Here is a 17816-nt window from a genome sequence, read left to right as displayed (position 1 = left end):
GATCGTAGCTGTAACACAAACTGAATCAGACACGAGTCTCAGATACTGAAGATGCATTGTGGTTTACATCCACCCCTCTTTAAAGTCTTTATGCACGTCAGGGTCGTAATCATACACAATGTTCTTAAAAGTGAGCACTTGCAGTGACTTCGGACAACTGTTAGTTTTTCATCAAGTATTTTATTACTTTTTGATGACACAGATGTGTGCACCTTAAGCCATGTAGTATTAAGGGAAACCATCTGATTAGTTCAACCCCAGGAGGCACTGAAATTGTAACACATACTAAATAGACCTGATTATGTAACTGCAGTAAAAGAGTCGTGGCTGAGGGCGTCGCTGGCAGGGGTTTACACCAACTGTCTGAACTTCACTATTACAGAGGAGCTTTAATGACCCTGAGGGCAATTTGGTTTACAGACAGTATTCAACTGAATAATAAACACACACACAAAAAAAAAAAAAAAACAAGCATGTTTATTCCAGTACTAAATGCATTTTGTGTAACTCACGTAGTTTTATATTAAATATACTAAATTTCAATGCAAAGTATTGTAGACTGTTCAGTGGTTTATGGACATCCATTTCTACCAAGGCAAAGAAAAATGATGAAAAGCTTCTTTCAGAATTATGATACAGTTCGTAAATTGTTCTGAGACCAAGATCAAAGCTGAGTATTTTTTACTTTAAGACAAAACCATGAGATATGTCCCTAATTTAATTTTCCAAATCAAAATAATGTAAACTGATAGTAAATCAGTTTTGACATTTGACATTAATTAACTTAAGTCAAAGCTATGACTTGTTATTGTATTTAGGAGATGATTTTTACTTCATATTTGAACTTCTAAGTTCAACAAATATGATTTTTCCCACTTTGTAAAGTTTAATACTAGAAGTATTTTTATTCCCCCCCCCCCCCGTGTAGATATGGGCTTCCGTAGCTTTCCAGATTCAACCTGCCCAAGCAGTTCAGCTATAAATAGGCTTTGAGAAGAAGGTCAGCACGGTCACTTTACAAAGTAGCTTTGCGCTTTCACAAAATCGTTGATTTGCTTGTTCTCCCTTTTGAGAAGCTTTACTCATCTATATACACTGGCATTTACAATCACCATTATAATGGTTCAAAACTTCTAAGGCTAAAAAACACTACAAGCTTACATACTTTAGTAATAAAGGTGTGTAAGCTTTGAAAACAGACATCTCACTTGGCATGTTTGCAAGCAGACACAAAATCAGTGCACTGCCACTGTTATCTGAATGCCTTTCTCCTTGTCCTCCAGGAATTGTTCATTAATGGGTTTTAACCGATAAAGGGATAAATGAGCCAGCTAAACCCTCCAGCAGCTCCTTTGCAGTCACATGAGGGTTTTGCTTTGACTTTCCTCCCAGCAGACGTGCAGTTTAATCTGAAAGCTTTCTTGATCTCCCAGATCTTGTCTTAACATCCACAGTTCCCATTAACTGCATTTCTAAACGACACTTCTGCCGCCCGCCCCCCGTGGGAGGTGTCGGAGGACTTCGGTGCGTTGTAGTCGGCCTGGACCCAGACAAGGGGCAGATGATGGCATGACATTTCAGAGAGTGGAAACATCAAGCTGGAAACACTTCTTGTCGCCTCTCCTGCTCTGTAGGCATCACTTTACTTCATTTTAAGATTCTCAGCCTGTTGCTTAATGGTTGAACGTTACCACAAAGTTTGAGGGTTTATCAATCTGGAATCTGGATGTCATCCGCTGACTGTTCTTAATGACAGAAACAGTGCCTTCACATTTCAAGACGTTTCATTTACTTTTTGCAGCACGGGTTGTATTTGCTTCTTTTCACAAAAAACGACAAAACGTTATTTGCTCAGGGGGTGCCCAAACTATTGCCTAGTCCGTAGAATGACATCGACTTCGATCTTTTATTTTGAAATCCGGAAGTTGCGTGCACTGCGGATTTGCTGTAGCTTAATCGGAGCGGAGATCGCTGTACTGGCGTACATCGGATTCGCAGAGGATTTTAATATCCCGCAGCTGCTTGCAGAAGTCATGGCGCTTATGTGCTGCGATGCTTGATTGAAAAATGTGGAAAAATGTGAGATAATGTCGCGAACCTCCGAGCGAACGGCGACCCCCCTTTGCCGTTGCAGTACGGTTACCTTAAACCTCACAGTAGGAGCGCACTGAGAATTTAAAGTCAGGTGGCTTTGACAGCTTCGCCGCAGTGCAAGAAGAAGTTTGTTGCAGCAACATCATATGTCGCGGAGGCCGTTAGTTGGAGCGTAACGGGAAAAAGACGTGAGCTTTAAATTTAATTAATATTTATTTTTTCCTTTTATGTTTCACATTTGGTGAGTTAGCTAGGTTGTAATTCTACATCAGTGTGTTCCGTGTTTTTAATTTGAAGAAACGTATGTACGTTTAAAAGCCTTGTACACAGCGTAGTGGTGGAGGGATTGGGCTACCCAGACCCTGGATTTATGACTGTATAATAAAATACGTGGTGACAATTACAAGTCCTACATTCACAATTCTACTTGAGTAAAAGTACAATGAAGCATTAGCAGAAAAATACACTTAAACGGCCCCAAGTAAAGTAGGCCCTCTTATTGTGCTTTATTTAGTGTTAAATTGGATCCACCAAGATCCTCACAGAGGAGGATTTTTAATCTCATGCAAACAAGATATTGTTTAGCGTACACAGCTTGGCTACATGTTCTTTCCACTACTGGCACTGCTTTTTTTTGTTTGTTTGTATTTTGCTTAAATCGAAAATCAATATTTACCATACCCAATGAGCAGTTGTGGAAGAAATACTCAGGTGTTTTACTTAAAGTGCCTATGAAACAATATTAAAGTACTCCGTTACAAGTCCTGCATTCAAATATGTATAAAAAACTAACAATAGTTTCATCATCAAAAGGTTTGAGGTGTTTGAGACAGATGTGCAAACATTTTCTGGATTTTTTTTCTCTTAATCTGAGCTTTTTATGAAACACTGCTTTTTCTGTGATAGATTTTGTATGTTATGAGCTTATAGCAGCCATTAATGAATTAAGAAAGGAAAGAATATTGTATTAATATTAATACGGTTTGTGATGGTTTCTATTTTGGTATTTTTATTTGTGTTTGTCATATTGTTAGTCATTGCGCGATCAGAGTGATTCAGAGAGTTGGGTCACATGGCTTTGGGTGACACCCCCTAGTTGATTTAAGCACCAGTTCACCTGTGTGCCGGTGGTAGGGGAAAGGGTGAGTGAGTCGCCGCGTTAAATAAATTAAGTGAAATCTTTTTCATGAATTACAGGTTATTTATCGTGTTGTGGATCTCAGCGGATCTTTCTGGCAGCGCCTCAGATAAAGTAAAATAGGCCGGACCTCGAGTTTTAGCTCGTTCCCTGAAATCGCTTTTGTTATTGAAAAAAAAAAAAAAAAAACATTAAAAGGAAACATCACCAGATGGGATCAAGGATCATTTAGAAGGGCATGAAACTAAGGAATGGGAGGTCGGTGCTGACAAAGCGAGCCAGAGGCAGGTAAGCCCACCTGTGGATTTGTGCATTATTATTGGAAGGGATGCGTTTGGCAATTTCACTGCAGTTTGTCGGTTGGGGACAACTGTCTGATTGATTGTTGAGTCACTCAGTGCATTAACGTGGCCGATTTGGCTCTGTCCCTTGAAATTTCCGCTGCTCTGTTAATGTGATGTTTTTGTTTGTTTGTTTGTTTTGGCCTGTGGATGTTTTAAATACACAAACGAAGAATTGGAGAATTTAAAATCGGAAAATTAGTTAAATTCAGGTTTTGGTGTCTGAGTGTGTGTCAGACTGTAAACTCTATGAAAATGCCACAGTGTCACCAAGGGGGGAGTTGTAGGTTTCAGCAGTGAGGATCACTTCCGCGTTCAAAAAGCTGCAGTTTCTCGGTTGCCGCTGGGGGCTGGCTCCAGAAGTGAGCAATTCTCCATTGACCCCCATGTTAAAATAGCCAACTTTACAGCCTAAAAAACATATTTACAGCGTGGTACATTTTTTGTTTTTGGTCTCTATTGATAGTTTCCACCTCCGTGAACACTGTGAGGGGGGTGAATTTTTTTGTATCACAACCGTTTTAGTGTTATTTAGGCTTAATAAATTGGGGCGTGGTTATGTTGAGTGACAGCCCATAGACAGGCACTGACAGTTAGCTCTTTGCTAAAGCATCGGCTGGGCTAGGCGGCTACATCCAGGCTACCTCCAACGGTTGACAGGGGCTGCAGTGTCCGTGTTTGTTTGCCAATGTTCGGATAGGTTTTTGTGACAATATGGCTTGTTGTAGTGTAGACTGTACCGACCAGTAAGTAAATGTCTCACTATTTTACCTGGATGTTTGCACTAATTAGTACCAGCATATTTTGCCGCTGGCTTATGACTTAATTGCCGATTTATGGTCGCTGCTGATACAGATAGAGGATTGGAGCAGCTAATGTTAGGAACGCTGTTGCAGTGTGTTCCGTGCTCTCAGAGTCCGTTTATTGCAGGAATACTAGGCTACAGTTTTATTTCGTCTCATTTTTCTGCTTAAAAAGTCCGACATTGCATGGACAGAGCAGCTCCGTCAGTAAGCGGCTGCTGTAACTGTAAGTCGATAGTGGGTGGAGGCAGCGGTGAAAACCGGTAAATATTAAACATTTTAATATATTTTAATATATCTGTATATATATGTGTTACTAAAATATGACTTTTTTTGGCATATTTTGATGACGTCTTTTATGAAATTTTGAGATCTTACTAAAATCTGACTTTTTTTGCCATATTTTGACGCCTTACTATACTATGACCATTTTTATGAAATTTTGAGGCTAAAAAAAATTTTCACTTTTTTTGACCGATTTTGACGCCTTACTATACTATGACCATTTTTATGACTTTTGGAGGTCAAAAAAAAATTTCCCTTTTTTTGACCCATTTTGACGCCTTACTATACTATGACCATTTTTACGATTTTTGGAGGTCAAAAAAAAATTTCACTTTTTTTGACCGAATTTCACACCTTACTATACTATGACCATTTTTACGACTTTTGGAGGTCAAAACAAAATTTCACTTTTTTTGACCAATTTTGACGCCTTACTATACTATGACCATTATTATGAAATTTTGAGGCCAAAAAAAGATTTCATTTTTTTTAACCATTTTGACGCCTTACTATACTATGACCATTTTTACGACATTTTGAGTTAAAAAAAAAATAATTCACTTTTTTGACCGATTTTGACGCCTTACCATACTATGACCATTTTTACGACTTTTGGAGGTGAAAAAAAAATTTCACTTTTTTTGACCGATTTTGACGCCTTACTATACTATGACCATTTTTATGAAATTTTTAGGCTAAAAAAAAATTTCACTTTTTTTGACCCATTTTGAGGCCTTACTATACTATGACCATTTTTACGACTTTTGGAGGTCAAAAAAAAATTTCACTTTTTTTGACTGAATTTCACGTCTTACTATACTATGACCATTTTTACAACATTTTGAGGTAAAAAAAAAAATTTCATTTTTCTGACCCATTTTGACGCCTTACTATACTATGACCATTTTTACAACTTTTGGAGGTCAAAAAAAAAGTCACTTTTTTTGACTGAATTTCACGCCTTACTATACTATGACCATTTTTACGACATTTTGAGGTAAAAAAAAAAAATTTCATTTTTTTCACGGATTTTGACGCCTTACTATACTATGACCATTTTTACGACTTTTGGAGGTCAAAAAAAAATTTCACTTTTTTTGACTGAATTTCACGCCTTACTATACTATGACCATTTTTACGACATTTTGAGGTAAAAAAAAAAAATCATTTTTTTGACCCATTTTGACGCCTTACTATACTATAACCATTTTTACGACTTTTGGAGGTCAAAAAAAAAATTCACTTTTTTTGACCCATTTTGACGCCTTACTATACTATGACCATTTTTACAACTTTTGGAGGTCAAAAAAAATTTCACTTTTTTTGACTGAATTTCACGCCTTACTATACTATGACCATTTTTACGACATTTTCAGGTAAAAAAAAAAATTCATTTTTTTCACGGATTTTGACGCCTTACTATACGATTACCATTTTTACGACTTTTCAAGGTCAAAAAAAAATTTCACTTTTTTTTTACCCATTTTGACGCCTTACTATACTATGACCATTTTTACAACATTTTGAGGTAAAAAAAAAAAATGTCATTTTTTTCACGGATTTTGACGCCTTACTATACTATGACCATTTTTACGACTTTTGGAGGTCAAAAAAAAATTTCACTTTTTTTGACTGAATTTCACGTCTTACTATACTATGACCATTTTTACGACTTTTGGAGGTCAAAAAAAAAATTTCACTTTTTTTGACTGAATTTCACGCCTTACTATACTATGACCATTTTTACGACTTTTGGAGGTCAAAAAAAAATTTCACTTTTTTTGACCCATTTTGACGCCTTACTATACTATGACCATTTTTACGACTTTTGGAGGTCAAAAAAAAATTTCACTTCTTTTGACGGATTTTGACGCCTTACTATACTATGACCATTTTTACGACTTTTGGAGGTCAAAAAAAAATTTCACTTTTTTTGACTGAATTTCACGCCTTACTATACTATGACCATTTTTACGACTTTTGGAGGTCAAAAAAAAATTTCACTTTTTTTGACTGAATTTCACGCCTTACTATACTATGACCATTTTTACGACTTTTGGAGGTCAAAAAAAAATTTCACTTTTTTTGACTGAATTTCATGCCTTACTATACTATGACCATTTTTACAACATTTTGAGCTAAAAAAAAAAAAATTCATTTTTTTCACTGATTTTGACGCCTTACTATACTATGACCATTTTTACGACTTTTGGAGGTCAAAAAAAAATTTCACTTTCTTTGACGGATTTTGACGCCTTACTATACTATGACCATTTTTACGACATTTTGAGGTCAAAAAAAAATTTCACTTTTTTTTGACTGAATTTCACGCCTTACTATACTATGACCATTTTTACAACTTTTGGAGGTCAAAAAAAAATTTCACTTTTTTTGACTGAATTTCACGCCTTACTATACTATGACCATTTTTACGACATTTTGAGGTAAAAAAAAAAAATTCATTTTTTTCACGGATTTTGACGCCTTACTATACTATGACCATTTTTACAACATTTTGAGCTAAAAAAAAAAAAATTCATTTTTTTCACTGATTTTGACGCCTTACTATACTATGACCATTTTTACGACTTTTGGAGGTCAAAAAAAAATTTCACTTTCTTTGACGGATTTTGACGCCTTACTATACTATGACCATTTTTACGACATTTTGAGGTCAAAAAAAAATTTCACTTTTTTTTGACTGAATTTCACGCCTTACTATACTATGACCATTTTTACAACTTTTGGAGGTCAAAAAAAAATTTCACTTTTTTTGACTGAATTTCACGCCTTACTATACTATGACCATTTTTACGACATTTTGAGGTAAAAAAAAAAAATTCATTTTTTTCACGGATTTTGACGCCTTACTATACTATGACCATTTTTACGACTTTTGGAGGTCAAAAAAAAATTTCACTTCTTTTGACCCATTTTGACGCCTTACTATACTATGACCATTTTTACAACTTTTGGAGGTCAAAAAAAAATTTCACTTTTTTTGACTGAATTTCACGCCTTACTATACTATGACCATTTTTATGACTCTTGGAGGTCAAAAAAAATTTTCATTTTTTTGACTGAATTTCACGTCTTACTATACTATGACCATTTTTAGGACTTTTGGAGGTCAAAAAAAATTTTCACTTTTTTTGACCCATTTTGACGCCTTACTATACTATGACCATTTTTACGACATTTTGAGGTCAAAAAAAAATTTCACTTTTTTTGACCCATTTTGACGCCTTACTATACTATGACCATTTTTACGACTTTTGGAGGTCAAAAAAAAATTTCACTTTTTTTGACCCATTTTGACGCCTTACTATACTATGACCATTTTTACAACTTTTGGAGGTCAAAAAAAAATTTCACTTTTTTTGACTGAATTTCACGCCTTACTATACTATGACCATTTTTACGACTTTTGGAGGTCAAAAAAAAATTTCACTTCTTTTGACCCATTTTGACGCCTTACTATACTATGACCATTTTTACAACTTTTGGAGGTCAAAAAAAAATTTCACTTTTTTTGACTGAATTTCACGCCTTACTATACTATGACCATTTTTATGACTCTTGGAGGTCAAAAAAAGTTTTCATTTTTTTGACTGAATTTCACGTCTTACTATACTATGACCATTTTTAGGACTTTTGGAGGTCAAAAAAAATTTTCACTTTTTTTGACCCATTTTGACGCCTTACTATACTATGACCATTTTTACGACATTTTGAGGTCAAAAAAAAATTTCACTTTTTTTGACCCATTTTGACGCCTTACTATACTATGATCATTTTTGCGACTTTTGGAGGTCAAAAAAAATGTTCACTTTTTTTGACCCATTTTGACGCCTTACTATACTATGACCATTTTTACAACTTTTGGAGGTCAAAAAAAAATTTCACTTTTTTTTGACTGAATTTCACGCCTTACTATACTATGACCATTTTTACAACTTTTGGAGGTCAAAAAAAAATTTCACTTTTTTTGACTGAATTTCACGCCTTACTATACTATGACCATTTTTACGACTTTTGGAGGTCAAAAAAAAAATTTCACTTTTTTTGACTGAATTTCACGCCTTACTATACTATGACCATTTTTACGACTTTTGGAGGTCAAAAAAAAATTTCACTTTTTTTGACTGAATTTCACGCCTTACTATACTATGACCATTTTTACGACTTTTGGAGGTAAAAAAAAATTTTCACTTTTTTTGACCCATTTTGACGCCTTACTATACTATGACCATTTTTACGACTTTTGGAGGTCAAAAAAAAATTTCACTTTTTTTGACTGAATTTCACGCGTTACTATACTATGACCATTTTTACGACATTTTGAGGTAAAAAAAAAAAAATTCATTTTTTTCACCGATTTTGACGCCTTACTATACTATGACCATTTTTACGACTTTTGGAGGTCAAAAAAAAATGTCACTTTTTTTGACCCATTTTGACGCCCTTACTATACTATGACCATTTTTACGACTTTTGGAGGTCAAAAAAAATTTTCACTTTTTTTGACGGATTTTGACGCCTTACTATACTATAACCATTTTTACGACTTTTGGAGGTCAAAAAAAAAATTCACTTTTTTTGACCCATTTTGACGCCTTACTATACTATGACCATTTTTACAACTTTTGGAGGTCAAAAAAAATTTCACTTTTTTTGACTGAATTTCACGCCTTACTATACTATGACCATTTTTACGACATTTTCAGGTAAAAAAAAAAATTCATTTTTTTCACGGATTTTGACGGCTTACTATACGATTACCATTTTTACGACTTTTCAAGGTCAAAAAAAATTTTCACTTTTTTTTTACCCATTTTGACGCCTTACTATACTATGACCATTTTTACAACATTTTGAGGTAAAAAAAAAAAATTTCATTTTTTTCACGGATTTTGACGCCTTACTATACTATGACCATTTTTACGACTTTTGGAGGTCAAAAAAAAATTTCACTTTTTTTGACTGAATTTCATGCCTTACTATACTATGACCATTTTTACAACATTTTGAGCTAAAAAAAAAAAAATTCATTTTTTTCACTGATTTTGACGCCTTACTATACTATGACCATTTTTACGACTTTTGGAGGTCAAAAAAAAATTTCACTTTCTTTGATGGATTTTGACGCCTTACTATACTATGACCATTTTTACGACATTTTGAGGTAAAAAAAAAAATTTCATTTTTTTCACTGATTTTGACGCCTTACTATACTATGACCATTTTTACGACTTTTGGAGGTCAAAAAAAAATTTCACTTTTTTTGACTGAATTTCACGCCTTACTATACTATGACCATTTTTACGACTTTTGGAGGTCAAAAAAAAATTTCACTTTTTTTTGACTGAATTTCACGCCTTACTATACTATGACCATTTTTACAACTTTTGGAGGTCAAAAAAAAAATTCACTTTTTTTGACTGAATTTCACGCCTTACTATACTATGACCATTTTTACGACATTTTGAGGTAAAAAAAAAAAATTCATTTTTTTCACGGATTTTGACGCCTTACTATACTATGACCATTTTTACGACTTTTGGAGGTCAAAAAAAAATTTCACTTTTTTTGACCCATTTTGACGCCTTACTATACTATGACCATTTTTACGACTTTTGGAGGTCAAAAAAAAATTTCACTTTTTTTGACCCATTTTGACGCCTTACTATACTATGATCATTTTTGCGACTTTTGGAGGTCAAAAAAAATTTTCACTTTTTTTGACCCATTTTGACGCCTTACTATACTATGACCATTTTTACACCTTTTGGAGGTCAAAAAAAAATTTCACTTTTTTTGACCCATTTTGACGCCTTACTATACTATGACCATTTTTACGACTTTTGGAGGTCAAAAAAAAATTTCACTTCTTTTGACGGATTTTGACGCCTTACTATACTATGACCATTTTTACGACTTTTGGAGGTCAAAAAAAAATTTCACTTTTTTTGACTGAATTTCACGCCTTACTATACTATGACCATTTTTACGACATTTTGAGGTCAAAAAAAAAATTTCATTTTTTTCACGGATTTTGACGCCTTACTATACTATGACCATTTTTACGACTTTTGGAGGTCAAAAAAAAATTTCACTTCTTTTGACGGATTTTGACGCCTTACTATACTATGACCATTTTTACGACTTTTGGAGGTCAAAAAAAAAATTTCATTTTTTTCACGGATTTTGACGCCGTACTATACTATGACCATTTTTACAACTTTTGGAGGTCAAAAAAAAATTTCACTTTTTTTGACTGAATTTCACGCCTTACTATACTATGACCATTTTTACGACTCTTGGAGGTCAAAAAAAATTTTCATTTTTTTGACTGAATTTCACGTCTTACTATACTATGACCATTTTTAGGACTTTTGGAGGTCAAAAAAAAATTTCACTTTTTTTGACCCATTTTGACGCCTTACTATACTATGACCATTTTTACGACTTTTGGAGGTAAAGAAAAAATGTCACTTTTTTTGACCCATTTTGACGCCTTACTATACTATGACCATTTTTACAACTTTTGGAGGTCAAAAAAAAATTTCACTTTTTTTGACTGAATTTCACGCCTTACTATACTATGACCATTTTTACGACATTTTGAGGTAAAAAAAAATTTCTATTTTTTTCACTGATTTTGACGCCTTACTATACTATGACCATTTTTACGACTTTTGGAGGTCAAAAAAAAATTTCACTTTTTTTGACTGAATTTCACGCCTTACTATACTATGACCATTTTTACGACTTTTGGAGGTCAAAAAAAAATTTCACTTTTTTTTGACTGAATTTCACGCCTTACTATACTATGACCATTTTTACAACTTTTGGAGGTCAAAAAAAAAATTCACTTTTTTTGACTGAATTTCACGCCTTACTATACTATGACCATTTTTACGACATTTTGAGGTAAAAAAAAAAAATTCATTTTTTTCACGGATTTTGACGCCTTACTATACTATGACCATTTTTACGACTTTTGGAGGTCAAAAAAAAATTTCACTTTTTTTGACCCATTTTGACGCCTTACTATACTATGACCATTTTTACGACTTTTGGAGGTCAAAAAAAAATTTCACTTTTTTTGACCCATTTTGACGCCTTACTATACTATGATCATTTTTGCGACTTTTGGAGGTCAAAAAAAAATTTCACTTTTTTTGACCCATTTTGACGCCTTACTATACTATGACCATTTTTACACCTTTTGGAGGTCAAAAAAAAATTTCACTTTTTTTGACCCATTTTGACGCCTTACTATACTATGACCATTTTTACGACTTTTGGAGGTCAAAAAAAAATTTCACTTCTTTTGACGGATTTTGACGCCTTACTATACTATGACCATTTTTACGACTTTTGGAGGTCAAAAAAAAATTTCACTTTTTTTGACTGAATTTCACGCCTTACTATACTATGACCATTTTTACGACATTTTGAGGTCAAAAAAAAAATTTCATTTTTTTCACGGATTTTGACGCCTTACTATACTATGACCATTTTTACGACTTTTGGAGGTCAAAAAAAAATTTCACTTCTTTTGACGGATTTTGACGCCTTACTATACTATGACCATTTTTACGACTTTTGGAGGTCAAAAAAAAAATTTCATTTTTTTCACGGATTTTGACGCCTTACTATACTATGACCATTTTTACAACTTTTGGAGGTCAAAAAAAAATTTCACTTTTTTTGACTGAATTTCACGCCTTACTATACTATGACCATTTTTACGACTCTTGGAGGTCAAAAAAAATTTTCATTTTTTTGACTGAATTTCACGTCTTACTATACTATGACCATTTTTAGGACTTTTGGAGGTCAAAAAAAAATTTCACTTTTTTTGACCCATTTTGACGCCTTACTATACTATGACCATTTTTACGACTTTTGGAGGTAAAGAAAAAATGTCACTTTTTTTGACCCATTTTGACGCCTTACTATACTATGACCATTTTTACAACTTTTGGAGGTCAAAAAAAAATTTCACTTTTTTTGACTGAATTTCACGCCTTACTATACTATGACCATTTTTACGACATTTTGAGGTAAAAAAAAATTTCTATTTTTTTCACGGATTTTGACGCCTTACTATACTATGACCATTTTTACGACTTTTGGAGGTCAAAAAAAAATTTCACTTTTTTTGACCCATTTTGACGCCTTACTATACTATGACCATTTTTACGACTTTTGGAGGTCAAAAAAAAATTTCACTTTTTTTGACGGATTTTGACGCCTTACTATACTATGACAATTTTTACGACATTTTGAGGTCAAAAAAAAAATTTCATTTTTTTCACTGATTTTGACGCCTTACTATACTATGACCATTTTTACGACTTTTGGAGGTCAAAAAAAAATTTCACTTTTTTTGACTGAATTTCACGCCTTACTATACTATGACCATTTTTACAACTTTTGGAGGTCAAAAAAAAATTTCACTTTTTTTGACTGAATTTCATGCCTTACTATACTATGACCATTTTTACAACATTTTGAGGTAAAAAAAAAAAATTCATTTTTTTCACTGATTTTGACGCCTTACTATACTATGACCATTTTTACGACTTTTGGAGGTCAAAAAAAAATTTCACTTTTTTTGACTGAATTTCATGCCTTACTATACTATGACCATTTTTACAACATTTTGAGCTAAAAAAAAAAAAATTCATTTTTTTCACTGATTTTGACGCCTTACTATACTATGACCATTTTTACGACTTTTGGAGGTCAAAAAAAAATTTCACTTTTTTTGACCCATTTTGACGCCTTACTATACTATGACCATTTTTACGACTTTTGAAGGTCAAAAAAAAATTTCACTTCTTTTGACGGATTTTGACGCCTTACTATACTATGACCATTTTTATGACTTTTGGAGGTCAAAAAAAAATTTCACTTTTTTTGACCCATTTTGACGCCTTACTATACTATGACCATTTTTACGACTTTTGGAGGTCAAAAAAAAATTTCACTTTTTTTGACCCATTTTGACGCCTTACTATACTATGATCATTTTTGCGACTTTTGGAGGTCAAAAAAAATTTTCACTTTTTTGGACCCATTTTGACGCCTTACTATACTATGACCATTTTTACACCTTTTGGAGGTCAAAAAAAAATTTCACTTTTTTTGACCCATTTTGACGCCTTACTATACTATGACCATTTTTACGACTTTTGGAGGTCAAAAAAAAATTTCACTTCTTTTGACCCATTTTGACGCCTTACTATACTATGACCATTTTTACAACTTTTGGAGGTCAAAAAAAAATTTCACTTTTTTTGACTGAATTTCACGCCTTACTATACTATGACCATTTTTATGACTCTTGGAGGTCAAAAAAAATTTTCATTTTTTTGACTGAATTTCACGTCTTACTATACTATGACCATTTTTAGGACTTTTGGAGGTCAAAAAAAAATTTCACTTTTTTTGACCCATTTTGACGCCTTACTATACTATGACCATTTTTACGACATTTTGAGGTCAAAAAAAAATTTCACTTTTTTTGACCCATTTTGACGCCTTACTATACTATGACCATTTTTACGACTTTTGGAGGTCAAAAAAAAATTTCACTTTTTTTGACCCATTTTGACGCCTTACTATACTATGATCATTTTTGCGACTTTTGGAGGTCAAAAAAAATTTTCACTTTTTTTGACCCATTTTGACGCCTTACTATACTATGACCATTTTTACGACTTTTGGAGGTCAAAAAAAAATTTCACTTTTTTTTGACTGAATTTCACGCCTTACTATACTATGACCATTTTTACGACTTTTGGAGGTCAAAAAAAAATTTCACTTTTTTTGACTGAATTTCACGCCTTACTATACTATGACCATTTTTACGACTTTTGGAGGTCAAAAAAAAATTTCACTTTTTTTGACTGAATTTCACGCCTTACTATACTATGACCATTTTTACGACTTTTGGAGGTCAAAAAAAAAATTCACTTTTTTTGACTGAATTTCACGCCTTACTATACTATGACCATTTGTATGACATTTTGAGGTAAAAAAAAAAAAATTCATTTTTTTCACAGATTTTGACGCCTTACTATACTATGACCATTTTTACGACTTTTGGAGGTCAAAAAAAAATTTCACTTCTTTTGACGGATTTTGACGCCTTACTATACTATGACCATTTTTACGACATTTTGAGGTAAAAAAAAAAATTTCATTTTTTTCACTGATTTTGACGCCTTACTATACTATGACCATTTTTACGACTTTTGGAGGTCAAAAAAAAATTTCACTTTTTTTGACCCATTTTGACGCCTTACTATACTATGACCATTTTTACGACTTTTGGAGGTCAAAAAAAAATTTCACTTTTTTTTGACTGAATTTCACGCCTTACTATACTATGACCATTTTTACAACTTTTGGAGGTCAAAAAAAAATTTCACTTTTTTTGACTGAATTTCATGCCTTACTATACTATGACCATTTTTACAACATTTTGAGCTAAAAAAAAAAAAATTCATTTTTTTCACTGATTTTGACGCCTTACTATACTATGACCATTTTTACGACTTTTGGAGGTCAAAAAAAAATTTCACTTTTTTTGACCCATTTTGACGCCTTACTATACTATGACCATTTTTACGACTTTTGAAGGTCAAAAAAAAATTTCACTTCTTTTGACGGATTTTGACGCCTTACTATACTATGACCATTTTTATGACTTTTGGAGGTCAAAAAAAAATTTCACTTTTTTTGACCCATTTTGACGCCTTACTATACTATGACCATTTTTACGACTTTTGGAGGTCAAAAAAAAATTTCACTTTTTTTGACCCATTTTGACGCCTTACTATACTATGATCATTTTTGCGACTTTTGGAGGTCAAAAAAAAATTTCACTTTTTTTGACCCATTTTGACGCCTTACTATACTATGACCATTTTTACGACTTTTGGAGGTCAAAAAAAAATTTCACTTTTTTTTGACTGAATTTCACGCCTTACTATACTATGACCATTTTTACGACTTTTGGAGGTCAAAAAAAAATTTCACTTTTTTTGACTGAATTTCACGCCTTACTATACTATGACCATTTTTACGACTTTTGGAGGTCAAAAAAAAATTTCACTTTTTTTGACTGAATTTCACGCCTTACTATACTATGACCATTTTTACGACTTTTGGAGGTCAAAAAAAAAATTCACTTTTTTTGACTGAATTTCACGCCTTACTATACTATGACCATTTGTATGACATTTTGAGGTAAAAAAAAAAAAATTCATTTTTTTCACAGATTTTGACGCCTTACTATACTATGACCATTTTTACGACTTTTGGAGGTCAAAAAAAAATTTCACTTCTTTTGACGGATTTTGACGCCTTACTATACTATGACCATTTTTACGACATTTTGAGGTAAAAAAAAAAATTTCATTTTTTTCACTGATTTTGACGCCTTACTATACTATGACCATTTTTACGACTTTTGGAGGTCAAAAAAAAATTTCACTTTTTTTGACCCATTTTGACGCCTTACTATACTATGACCATTTTTACGACTTTTGGAGGTCAAAAAAAAATTTCACTTTTTTTTGACTGAATTTCACGCCTTACTATACTATGACCATTTTTACAACTTTTGGAGGTCAAAAAAAAATTTCACTTTTTTTGACTGAATTTCATGCCTTACTATACTATGACCATTTTTACAACATTTTGAGCTAAAAAAAAAAAAATTCATTTTTTTCACTGATTTTGACGCCTTACTATACTATGACCATTTTTACGACTTTTGGAGGTCAAAAAAAAATTTCACTTTTTTTGACCCATTTTGACGCCTTACTATACTATGACCATTTTTACGACTTTTGAAGGTCAAAAAAAAATTTCACTTCTTTTGACGGATTTTGACGCCTTACTATACTATGACCATTTTTATGACTTTTGGAGGTCAAAAAAAAATTTCACTTTTTTTGACCCATTTTGACGCCTTACTATACTATGACCATTTTTACGACTTTTGGAGGTCAAAAAAAAATTTCACTTTTTTTGACCCATTTTGACGCCTTACTATACTATGATCATTTTTGCGACTTTTGGAGGTCAAAAAAAAATTTCACTTTTTTTGACCCATTTTGACGCCTTACTATACTATGACCATTTTTACGACTTTTGGAGGTCAAAAAAAAATTTCACTTCTTTTGACGGATTTTGACGCCTTACTATACTATGACCATTTTTACGACTTTTGGAGGTCAAAAAAAAATGTCACTTTTTTTGACTGAATTTCACGCCTTACTATACTATGACCATTTTTACGACTTTTGGAGGTCAAAAAAAAATTTCACTTTTTTTGACTGAATTTCACGCCTTACTATACTATGACCATTTTTACAACTTTTGGAGGTCAAAAAAAAATTTCACTTTTTTTGACTGAATTTCATGCCTTACTATACTATGACCATTTTTACAACATTTTGAGTTAAAAAAAAAAAATTCATTTTTTTCACTGATTTTGACGCCTTACTATACTATGACCATTTTTACGACTTTTGGAGGTCAAAAAAAAATTTCACTTTCTTTGACGGATTTTGACGCCTTACTATACTATGACCATTTTTACGACATTTTGAGGTAAAAAAAAAAATTTCATTTTTTTCACTGATTTTGACGCCTTACTATACTATGACCATTTTTACGACTTTTGGAGGTCAAAAAAAAATTTCACTTTTTTTGACTGAATTTCACGCCTTACTATACTATGACCATTTTTACGACTTTTGGAGGTCAAAAAAAAATTTCACTTTTTTTTGACTGAATTTCACGCCTTACTATACTATGACCATTTTTACAACTTTTGGAGGTCAAAAAAAAATTTCACTTTTTTTGACTGAATTTCACGCCTTACTATACTATGACCATTTTTACGACATTTTGAGGTAAAAAAAAAAAAATCATTTTTTTCTCTGATTTTGACGCCTTACTATACTATGACCATTTTTACGACTTTTGGAGGTCAAAAAAAAATTTCACTTTTTTTGACTGAATTTCACGCCTTACTATACTATGACCATTTGTACGACATTTTGAGGTAAAAAAAAAAAATTCATTTTTTTCACGGATTTTGACGCCTTACTATACTATGACCAT

General features: G+C 32.5%; 1 protein-coding gene across 2 annotated transcripts in view; it reads left to right on the top strand.

Annotated features, from left to right (window-relative positions):
* Positions 1-1509: 1509 nt before the first annotated feature.
* Positions 1510-17816, top strand: part of zgc:114041 (uncharacterized protein LOC574425 homolog) — a 44907-nt gene continuing 28600 nt past the window's right edge. Inside the window, exon 1 of one of the 2 annotated variants that reach the window (XM_041043132.1) lies at positions 1510-2282. The gene's annotated coding sequence lies outside the window, so the exon portion shown is untranslated. Of the gene's footprint in view, positions 2283-3240; positions 3521-17816 lie in introns of those variants that run through there. The other variant, XM_041043134.1, reaches the window with a different exon arrangement.

Source organism: Toxotes jaculatrix, chromosome 7 (genome assembly GCF_017976425.1).
Source record: "Toxotes jaculatrix isolate fToxJac2 chromosome 7, fToxJac2.pri, whole genome shotgun sequence".
NCBI classification, from domain to species: Eukaryota; Metazoa; Chordata; class Actinopteri; family Toxotidae; genus Toxotes; species Toxotes jaculatrix.
Note: the sequence above shows the minus strand (reverse complement) of the source record. Positions and strands in the feature narration are given on the sequence as shown.